General features: G+C 43.2%; 1 pseudogene; it reads left to right on the forward strand.

Moving 5' to 3' along the window:
• The first annotated feature begins 1,467 nt into the window (after positions 1 to 1,467).
• Positions 1,468 to 2,544, forward strand: LOC138414289 (ferritin light chain pseudogene; annotated as a pseudogene).
• The last annotated feature ends 9,255 nt before the right edge of the window (positions 2,545 to 11,799 follow it).

The raw sequence follows: 11,799 nt of genomic DNA on the forward strand, positions 1-11,799 counted from the left end.
TATCGAACACTTGTGATTTTATGGTAAATAAACAAGCATTGATTAATGTTTTTCCATTTTACAGTTTAAAATCTATGTTAGGGCTTCCCTGGTGGCGCAGTGGTTGAGGGTCTGCCTGCCGATGCAGGGGACACGGGTTCGTGCCCCGGTCCGGGAAGATCCCACATGCCGCGGAGCGGCTGGGCCCGTGAGCCATGGCCGCTGAGCCTGCGCGTCCGGAGCCTGTGCTCCGCAACGGGAGAGGCCACAACAGTGAGAGGCCCGCGTACCGCAAAAAAAAATTAAAAAAAAAAAAAATATATATATGTTAATTGTATATGTGTTTTATTGGGACATGCAATATACCCATTATAAAGTATTGTATCCTAAACACCATAATGGTGATCACTGGAATCTTTCTGCTAGTAGAATTACTCTTACATTTTATTTTCTTCTTTGTGCTTTTCTCTATTTTCCAAATTTTCTTTAATAAACACATCACACAACTTTTTTTTTCTGATTCTGAAGTATTTAAAAAGAAAAAAAAATCACCCTTTTATACCTGACTTACATCTGTCTTGGACTGGTGGGTGACCACAGACTTTTGTAAGGAAATTTGCAAATGATAAGATAAGGAGGGAATTCCCTGGCGGTCCAGTGGTCAGGACACCACGCCTAATCTGTCTGTATATGCTGTTTTGGGGTAAAAACAGAGAGGTATAACAATATACATTCATATTTACTTGCATAAAGAAAATATCGAGGGGAAGGAGAGGTGGGAACCCAGATGACGAGGGCAAGAAAGAAGCAGGGCTTTGTGTACTTTTCGTTATACTGCTTGAATTTTTAAAATATCATGTGCAAGTAATAACCAGCCTAAAATGCACATGTTAGAAGAGCTCCTGACCTTTGTTCTGGGGAGTCAAGGCCTCACAGTGCGTCTGTGCTACAGGCTGCCGTCCCCAGTGGAGGGATGGATGTGCGGGCCTGGGCGGCGTGCAGGCGCCAGGCTGGTCCTGGGCTGGCCCTCCTCAGCCTGCTGTGTAGTCGTGCTTAAGATTTATCTGCTTCCTGTGGCAGCGCGAGGCCCCGGCCGCACACTGCCTCTGTTCTCTGCTCCAGCCCAGCATGGCTCTTGGTTGCCAGTTGGTCACATTGAACGTAGCTGGCTATGTTTCAGGGACTCACCCTGTTCAATACACTTTCCACGCCAGGCTCAGTACAAATTAAAAAACAAACAAACAAAAAAAACACGTTCCCTTTATAGGCTTGCGTTCAGCTGAGTCTGAGATACAGTTGGGCTAGAAAAGCCTGGGAGGTGCCCCCAGTGCGGCCAGGCCCCCTCCATGCTCCCACGTAGGACGGATCTGCAGCAAATAGAGCCTCAGACTTCCTCCCAGGAGTCTATTTACTCTAATGGGAAATGCTGACATAGGGTTCCTGACTAGCCAACTGCAAGCTGCCTTCTGCACATGCTCTGTCGAGGGGATGTGGGTTGCAGAATTTTGCCAATACAGGTAGGCTGGTCACATCTGGTGGCCCTCATCTGATCAGCAATGTTCTCAGGGAAAACATTGGGAATGTTTTCTCAGGTAAAACTCAGGGAAACATGAAAACTTTGTGAAAACTACATTACAATTAGAAACGTCTGTCCACGAGAACATACTATTGAAAAAAATGGCAAGACGAGACAAGGAATGGGAGAAGGTATTTACCACACGTATAGCCAACAAAGAATTAGTATGTAGAACATAAGTAACTCCTATAAATCAGTAAGAACCAAACAATCAAAAAATAGGCAAACAAGCAGTACGCTCCGTGGTCCCACGGATCTCTCTTGCTGCAACGGCGTTTGGAGGCCACAGACCCAGGGACGCCCCTCGCTCCAGCCTCCGACTACCCTCCAACGTTTCTTCCAGTCGCAACCCTCAGAATCAGCAGTTCAGGATCCTTGGCCTCGGGACCCGCCAACACCCTTTTTTGAGCTTAACTCCTTATTACGAACCAACCGTGAGCTCCCAAATTGGTCAGAATGATTCCACCGAGGTGGAGGCCATTGTCCACCGCCTGGTCAACCTGCATCTGCGGACCTCCTACACCTACCTCTCTCAGGGCTTCTATTTCCACCGCAAGGATGTGGCTCTGGAGGGCGTGGGCCACGTTTTCCGCAAATCAGCCAACGAGAAGCGGGAAGGCTCCCGGTGTCTCTTGAAAATGCAAAACCAGCGCAGTGGCTGCGCCCTCTTCCAGACGTGCAGAAGGCACCCCAAGATGAGTGGGGTAAAACCCAGGACGCTATGGAAGCCGCCATGCTCATGGAGAAGAACCTGAGCTAGGCCATTTTGGACCTGCGTGCCCTGGCTTCTGCCCACGCAGACTCCCACCTGTGTGACTTCCAGGAGAGCACACGTCCTAGATGAGCAGGTGAAACTTATCAAGAACATGGGCGACCACCTGACCAACTACCGCAGGCTGGCTGGCGCCAGGCTGGGCTGGGCGATTATCTCTTCGAAAGGCTCACCCTCAAGTACCACTAGGAGCCGACCAAAGCCCAGCGACCTTTGAGGAGCCCTCTGATGTCAGGGCTTCTGCCTGAAGCCCTTCTCTGCAGCCAGTAGGCAGCTTTTTAACTACCCTGGAGCCCTCTCCCAAGCCCTGGACCAAGTGGAAACAATAAAGTTTTTTGCAGGAAAAAAAAAAGGCAAACAATTTTATACCTCTTAGGTAGTTAGAGGTGGAATGGCTCGGTCATACTTTGTGGTATATTTCCCTTTTTAAGGAACCAACAAAATTTTCTGAAAAATGGTTGCTAGTATGCAGAAATGCAATATATTTTTCATACTGATATTATATTCTGTAGTCTTGTAAAACTCATTTATTAGTTCTAGGTTTTTTTGTAGATTCCATAGGATTATCTATGTTGATGATCATGTTGTATGCAAATAAAGACAGTTTTATTTCTAAAGCCAAGCAAGCAATTTACCAAAGGAAAACCTGGATGGTCAATAATATATAGAAAGACCCTCAGTCTCAAGGAAAGAAAACTAAAACTTCAGTGAAATATTGTTTCGGACTAATTAGATTAGCAAAATTGTAAAAGTCTGACAATCTTATTTATTTATTTATGGCTGTGTTGGGTCTTCACTGCTGCGCGCGGACTTTCTCTAGTTGCAGTGAGCGGGGGTTACTCTTCGTTGCGGTGCGCTGGCTTCTCATTGCCGGTGGCTTCTCTTGTTTCAGAGCACGGGCTCTAGGCACGCAGGCTTCTGTAGTTGTGGCTCGCGGGCTCTAGAGCGCAGGCTTCAGTACAGTAGTTGTGGCACACAGGCTTAGTTGCTCTGTGGCATGTGGGATCTTCCCGGACCAGGGCTCGAACCCGTGTCCCCTGCATTGGCAGGCGGATTCTTAACCACTGTGTCACCAGGGAAGCCATGACAATTCTTAATATTGGTTATTAAAACAATGGGAACACATACACTGTTGCTAGAAGCGTTAGTAGGTGTACCCACTTTGGAGAGCAATTTGGAGTTGAAGATATGCACAACCTATATATTAGGATGTAACTGGAAAAGAAAATCCATTCCAGGTCTTGAAACAGAAGGAATTTAATCAAAGGAATGGTGACCTGTGGATTGAAAGAGCTGGGAAGTCAAACAGCAAACAGTGAGGCAACCAGGGACCAGCCATTTCAGGAACTCACTCCCATCTCAGTCTATTGAGACAAAAGACTGAGGCTACAGAAGACCAGGAGTTAGTTGGGGTCTCTGGGCAGAAGCTAGAACCAGGGTGGACCTGTGGGATGGGAGCCGGAGGTGCAGAAGCGACATCATCTGAGCAAGAGGCAGATATGTACTCTGACTTCTCTCTCCCGCCAGCGCCTCCCATTGGCTAAGCCCAGAAGCAAGCCAGGGGACACGGGAATCTGGGAAATGCAACCTATGGGGGTCAGGTCCCTGAGATACAGAACAGAGCAGGGGAAGGACACGGAATGGGTCTGTAACCCCTACAAAAAAAGCCCTTGCACACTAGCAGATGGAGACATATATAATAAAACTTATAGCAGCGCTGTTCATAACACCAAAACAGGAGAAACAAGTGTCTATTAATAGAAGAGATGAATAAATTATAGTAGAGTCATACAATGGAATGCTGTAGTAAAAGCAAATGAACTATAGCTACATTTATCAACATGGATGAATCTCACAAAGCCAAACAAAATAAATAAATGTCAGAATCTTTAATATTTATGTAAGGCGTAAAAGCATGCAATATGATGATGATGATGAAGATAGATATGTTGTAAAAGTATAAAGAAAAGTTGAAAAAGTGTAAGGAAATACATCTTTTTGAAAAAGAAAGGGAGATGTGGACAGAAAGAGATATGCTGTGGGTTTCACATGTAATAATAATGACACTGGGTAATGGGTACACGGGGCCGCTGTGTATTGCCATTGACAGGTACCTTGACTTTACAAAGGGGCCTGGAGGAGCGTGAGTCTGAGTGGCTGTTCTACATGGCAGGAAGAGACTCCACTAGCTTTGATTGGAGGCAGAGCTTGATGCCATTTGGCGAATGCAGACTGGCCCCAGAAACCCCTTCCAGCTCTCTCCCCTTGGACCCAATCCAATTAGGCAAACAACCCTCGACCCCGCGAGCTCTAGCCATGCGCTTTGGTCCCATCCCAGCGGCACCCTCCTGACTGTCCTGCAGATATCGTGGGTAGGAGCTACGCTCCCGGTAAGTCTTCAGTGTTAGCTTCTCAGCCCCTCCGGCGGGCACTGGTTCTGTGTCTCACCATGGCAGGAAACACGTGTCAGAGCTCTTCAAGGGTCCCTCTTCAAGGGTCCCTGTGAACCGTCCCCGCCACTAGACTTGGGTTAGTTAGACGGTAGCATTCCCAAGCATAGCCCAGCTCTCCAAAGATCACCATCCCCCAAATCTCTCTTCTCTACTCTAAGCTTTTTCACTTTGTTTTGTTTTGCTTTTTTGGCTAAAGGATCTAAGCAGGGCCAGCTTCACAGGCATGTGACCTGTGCAGTCACAGGGGCCTCCACACTTGGAAGGGCCTCGGGCCTGGTTTAACGCTCTGTTGTTGCCGTCTGGAATTTAATACTTTCACTTTGCCCCGGGCCCTGGAAAGGCTGTACCTTTATCCTGGGCCCAAGACTTGTGGGACAGGTTCTTAGAGCCATTTCCTTGTAAGTCTGCGTATCAGGTATGGAATTCTGATAACTGCTCTGACAGCTACCTTACTGGTCAAAAGAGGCAGGAACATCCCATTACATTTATTTACTTGCTTATAATCTGTGTTCCCAACAAGGAGTTGTAAAGTCCATGACGACAAGACGAGTTGAACACTGTCCTCACGACCTAGTTATTTGGCTAATAAAACGTTTTCAATAAATACTCATTGGAAGAACAAACATTTACAGAATCATTAAACCTGTGCTTGTCCCAGAATTGTTTCCGAACAATAGTTTATATGAAAATCATATACCAGATTTTAGACAGAGGATATATCCTTGAAGAATGTGCATAACTCAATACTGATTTTTCCACAGAAGTTAATGGGAGATGCTTCCTCAAAATCCACAACTATTGTACATTTTTGCTTTCATGCTGCTTTTTATTTTCTCAAGATTATCACTAACATTTTACAGGGTCCTCGCTCTAAAATGTGCCACGGGAACTGTTTGTTTGGCCTTCATGACATTAAAGCCAATCTGAAGTTCATTCCAAAATGCCAAATTTTCAGGTCTAGCATTGTCACCCCCATTTAATGAGTGCTCAGGTGAGATTGCCTCAGAAGGTAAAAATATTTCAAATTATAAAACAGTCGATGTGAAAATAAGGAGAGTCAGGACTTTCCTGGCAGTCCAGTGGTTAAGACTCTGCGCTTCCAAGGCAGGGGGCGCGGGTTCGATCCCTGGTCGGGGAACTGGGATCCCACATGCCCAGTGGTGTGGCCAAAAAAAAAAGAAAAGGAAGTAAGGAGATTTATCATCACATGCACCTGCAGGAGCTCTAATTCAGGGAAGCCACAGCCTGGCTGACACAATGCTGACAAAGGGCTGCAGGTATGTTTTCTGTCAAAGTGCCAGTCGGCAATGGCATACACCAGTTTTACAGTCCTCTTGGCTTGCCAAACTTCAAACGAACTTTCAAACACTGGTGGTATTTCCATTATTTCAGACTCTATACGTGATCTGACACATACACTTATACTGACATTTGCATAATTAAATCCACACAAATGCCACCATACTGTGTGTCACTAGGTCACCTGTGTTTCAATGTGTCCATAAACACACCGCTTTACACTAAACAGAAGAACTAGTGGAGGGTGAGGCAGCACAGCAGCAGTGGCTCTGCAGCACCAGATGACCTGAAGTGGTTTGGGCAGCAAAATCAAACACAGGGATACTTCTTAAATGTAATTTGCTCCACATGGCAAATGATGGAAGAAGTGAAATATCTGACTAATACCTAATATTTAATTCCTAGACAAAACATTTCAGTGCAAATAGGGAAGTGATTTACTCTGATCCAAGTCAAAGGTAGCTGGATAATTAGTTTTCTTTAAACAACATTCAGCTTTGCTGACATCTCATTTTCCAAAAGCAGCTGTTAGCCAAATATAGTATTGTTTATTCACTCCCTGGAAGGCTGTTTTTAAAAAGAGCTTCTTCTGGTAAAAATATTGCATCACATAATTGGAGATAACAGGAAAAGTAGGAGTTGATGTTTGTATTTAAATAAACATCTGCTCAAAAGTCCAGTTTTCTGTTTGTGAATAACTGCTTTATTTTGTACCATCAGGCACACTGAATGATTGCTGTTTATTCCTTGCTTTTTCAGCCATGCTAGGAAATATTCCAAACATGGAAACACATGAGATATTTCTCTTGAAAAGGGATAAAAGAGATAAAGCTGAGTTCTTTGCCTTTTCCTTTATTATACATACGCCAGCTATTCCAGTGCCAGAGACCATATGAATATGTAATATTAACATCACAATGTTTATTACATGATACATACTTAAATTGCAGTTGGACAGTTTCTTTTTTCGGTTTTTTTTTTAGAATGTGACTATTTACAAATACCTGTAACATCTGAGTTAAACCCCCCATTACCCTCTGAAGGGAAGTAGAGAATGAAAATCGCTATTACTCGTGCAAAGAACACGCTCAGTACCTCTCACTGACAATGTGCTTGGCTTGCACGTGCTACTTGCATTGTTGGCTATTTCACTTTTAATTTCTAGTAACTGAAAATCTACGCAACGTTCTCTGATCTGACTTCTATTTTCTCCTCACTGATTACTTGGGTTCTCTCCTGTCTGCACATTTTATCCTTAAAATACATAATTTCTTTCTTGAAGCCATTATTGACTCCCAGCTTCACTGTCAGAGGCAATCTAAAACAGAGTAGAAGTCTCTTTAAATTGGAAGTCAGAAAACCTAGGTTCTGTTTCTCACTCTGTTGCTGACATCTGTAGGTTCCTCCTTGGGAAAATAAGGATTGAACCGAACAATGTCCAAGATCCCATTCAATTCAAAATTTTATTTCACTAACTTGGAAATGAGATTTGTTGCAAGTGGGTGGGTCACAGAGTGCCAAAATCTGGGGGGAGGGAGGTGAGATGTTGGCTCTTTAAGGTTATCCAAGCCGCTAGAACCTTCTGTTGGCATGGGTAACTAAGAGCTCTGAACATATAAATAACATTGCATTTGTCATCCAGTCCATGTGGCTTCAGATTGATGTTGACTGGTCTAAAATGTTTTGTGCCCACGGGGGAAATTGCAATCTTTCTATGTTCTGAACCATTTTCCATTAGTGCCTATGCATGAGAAGTAATTCAAACAAGAAGCCAAAAAGCATTTCTAAAACTATGTTCAAATTCTAGCAAGAAGATTTAAGATGGAGCAAATGTTCTGCTTCCCACTTGGATCTTTGAAGCAGTGAATGCAGTTCATGAAGAATAGATTTGTATTTTCTTGCACATAAATATGTCTGTCATGATACCAGAACCAGAGACAAATGGCTATGGTCGGTTGGGAAATGTATCTTTTCTGTCCATATTATAAAGTATGTTTTATGGTATAATTATTCTTGAGGTTTTATAGTTAAGGGCATTTTTATAGTATAGGAAGCTTCTGGCTATTGAAATAGCATAGGCCACTTAATTACTACAAAGCTCTTTACAAATACAAAAAACTACTAATACTCATTAGGAAACAAATTCTCCCCAAACATTCTGCTTTTGTCATTGCATTATTTCCTTAGCAGAAAAGTAGAGCATGGTTTTGAAATCCTATCTCAAGGAAAGGCATGACTGCCCATAGAAATAAATGCTGCAGATTTTTACTCCTGACTGGTAAAGAGTAGGTACACGTATGTAAGCATTCCTCAAAAGTTTGTAGGTTCTCTGAAAGGTCAATAGGAATACATCTATATCAGTACCATTCTACACAACCAATACTAGAAACAATGAAAACAATGATTATGAGAAATAAAGTGCTTTTAAAGGAAGATATTTATGTAAGGATTTATAACTATGAGGGTGCTTAAAATTCGGGGTTCCTTTAGGATTATTCTTCCAAGTGTTATCTTGGTATTGACAGCTGTGGCTCTTGGGGGTTGAAATGACAGAACCCCAACTCAAACAAGATTAAGCAAAAAATAAACAACCCACAACTCCTACCCCTACAAGGGATAGTGGGTAGCTCCAAATATTAAGGCAGCACCGCCGGAACCGGGACATCAAACTCCTGAGAATCTTTCTCTATTCACCACTTTCTTGGCTCAGCCAGTTCGGCAGAATGGGGGAGATGCCTCAGGCTTCCAGCCATGTCATCCCAGCTTAGCACTATCAGCAGAAAGACGACTTCATTCTCTCGAGGTTTCTACAGCAAAAAGGACCCTCATGGGCCTTGCTTAGATCGTTTGCCCACCCCTGGACCAATTACTGCTGCTGGGTTATGGTTTACTTGTTCGTTTGTTTATAAAGGTCGGGTCACGGTTTACTGCACTGATCCAATCTGGGTCATCCGTATGAACAAGGAGCCGGAATTAAGCAGCGCAAGAGGGCCACGTGCAACGTGATAAAAGGAGACAGTGCTGCCTAAAATGGGATAGCAAATGAACTGGACTGGAAGCGATCTCACCTTGGTCCTTTCAGCCTTGAGGTAGAGGTCTCAGGAGCTTCGGCGCTAATGAGGGGCTTGCAGGCCTGTGAGGGCTGGTTTGCACAACCCTGAGCTGGGTGCTCCTTGGCATCTGGGCTGCGCTGGCTTTAGCATTTGCCTGCCTTCTTCAGGTTCTTTCTTCTTAAGCTTTAGAAACTAAACACATGTTCACTTTATTGGTTTATTGTGGGAAACAACATGATGCCATGGAAAGAGAACAATGTGAAGCCAGAAAGCCCCCAGATCCTCGCTCCAGCGTTTACTAGCATCGAGACCTTTGGCAAATTATTTATGCTCAACGAATCTTAGTTTCACCACCTCTGTAAGGTACAGTTGCCCACTCCCTTACAAGGTTGCTGGGAAAGACAGGGAATGTGTGTAAAGCACAGTGGCTGCTCACTATAGATGTTCAGTTGTTATTGAAGGGGAGGTGCCATAACCCTTGAGCAACCTTAAAGGGCTGGGATCGTGTCTAGTGCTTGAGGTTCTAGACCAAAGGCTGTGAGGATGAAAGAACAAGACATGGCCCCAGCCCTCACTGGACTTAGAATTTAGTAAGGGAGAAAGTAAAAGTGCCAGAAGAGGTAATATAAGAAAAAAGTGCTGACACTTCAAAGGAGAAAGGAATTACCGTGTGCCAGGAACTTTACCCATATTCCCCATCTAGGGCACCTTGTGTTGCCGTTTAACAGATTTAAGCACCAATTACTGTGGCAGAAAAATAGCTCTAACTGCCCAACTTTTGTAAGGTATTGAAAAAAGAACATTTAGGGCATTCTGACAAGACATGTACTATATAATACATGCAAGATGCCTGGCAGCCCTATCTACATCCCTCACAACAATCCTACAGTCCTACCTATGTATTTATATAAATAAATCCCATTTATTACCTCCATTGTGCAATTGAGGAAATAGATTCAGAGATGTTGAGTGACTTATCCAAGGCTACAGACAGAATTGGCAGAACTGGGAACCAAGTTCCAATATGGCTCTAAAACTGGAATCTTCACATTACACCGTTCACTTTTCTCAATTCTCAATGACAATGGAAGATTTAGGTTCGAATTCCAGTTCAACCTCGAAATGTATGCCTGGCTCTAGGCCAGTTTCTCCTTCTGCACTTCTGTTTCCTCTACAAATAAGCTGACCAAATAGCTAGGTTTCTGTTCAGTTCTCTAGAGTTCTGAGAACCACTCAGGCAGTGATTCTCAAAGTGTGGTCCCTGGGCCACCAGCAACATCACCTGGGAACTTGTTAAGAAAGTATATTCGTGGCTACGCAGGATGTACTGAATCACATGCTGGGGATGGTCCAGAAATCTCTTAACAAGCTCTCCAGGAGACCCTAATTCAGCATTCTCAGGAATGCTGGTATTGTGATAACTTCTTTCCTCCTCAACAAGTCTATGACTCTCAATGCGTCTCTTCTGAAGCTTTTAAGGCATCTTAGAAACTTGATATTTACATGACAGCATGGGACTAAAAACGTCTAGTCTTGCTTCCAAATACTTCATTAAACTTCACTCCTTTCTCCAAAGGGTCTAAAGTTACAATCCTTGTCAGTACCATTAATATCCCACCTGAGCCTTCTACTAGATGCTATTTTTAGGTCGGAAGTACCTCCCTCTTCAGGGACTTTCACCCTTGATCCCTCCATCCCTCGCTTTCCCTTTAATCACTCAATACTCTATCCATCTTGTCCCAGACTTATTTAAACAATGCCCACTACTCTCTTAACTCCATAGCCCACAAACACCTCTAATTGTCTCTACTCTGTCCGCAAAATGTAAAATGATCCTAGGGTCCTATGGAACCTCACCGACTTCAGTTTGAATATGGCAACATTTAAAAGGCGTGGAGCTGAAGTTGACCTATTATGAACTACAGTTTGCTAAAGGCACTAAAGTGGAAGTGTATTCCACCTCGTAGAACTTTCAAGTCTCCTTAAGTACTTTAAAAATTACTTTTTACTAATTAAAAATTATTTTAGTATGTTAATCCGAGTCCCCAAAAGACCTTTTATTAACTCTAAAACACTATCATTTTTTTTCAAACATTTAATTCACATACGCCATGTCCACACATAAATTAGTAAGATTTTACTACAAATTACGTATTAACTTCTTTGCACCATTACTGCCTATATATTTTAACTTTAACAGCAACAACAAAAAAAACCCTTCTCTAAAGCCTACGGACAATGAGAGGTAGAGCAATTGTCATAGTATATGGAAGTCTTCTATTGGTGATGAAATATACAAGCCCCTCTCCTCACTAAAGAGTACAGCCTGAAACAGAAATAGAACAAGTTAAATATAATGCAAGGTGACATGAAGTTTTGAGACAACTAAAACTGAATGTCGGTCCAAAGTTGTTAAACTCACCACCAACTGGTGATAACTGGCTACGTCAGAATCACCCTGGGGAAATTTTGAAAAGAGACAAATTTTCAATTTCAGAATTGTTCAGGGTGGGACCAGCATTAGTCTCAGGTGTTTCTAGCACACAACAAATATAAGAACTATTGGCTCAGAGAAAAGATCCACTTTAAAATTAATCAGAAGCACCATGGCACAAGCCAATGTAAAAATATGCACGAGATGAGGACCCAATTCAGTAGCTCTTCACC

Source organism: Delphinus delphis, chromosome 16, assembly GCF_949987515.2.
Source record: "Delphinus delphis chromosome 16, mDelDel1.2, whole genome shotgun sequence".
Taxonomy (NCBI): domain Eukaryota; kingdom Metazoa; phylum Chordata; class Mammalia; order Artiodactyla; family Delphinidae; genus Delphinus; species Delphinus delphis.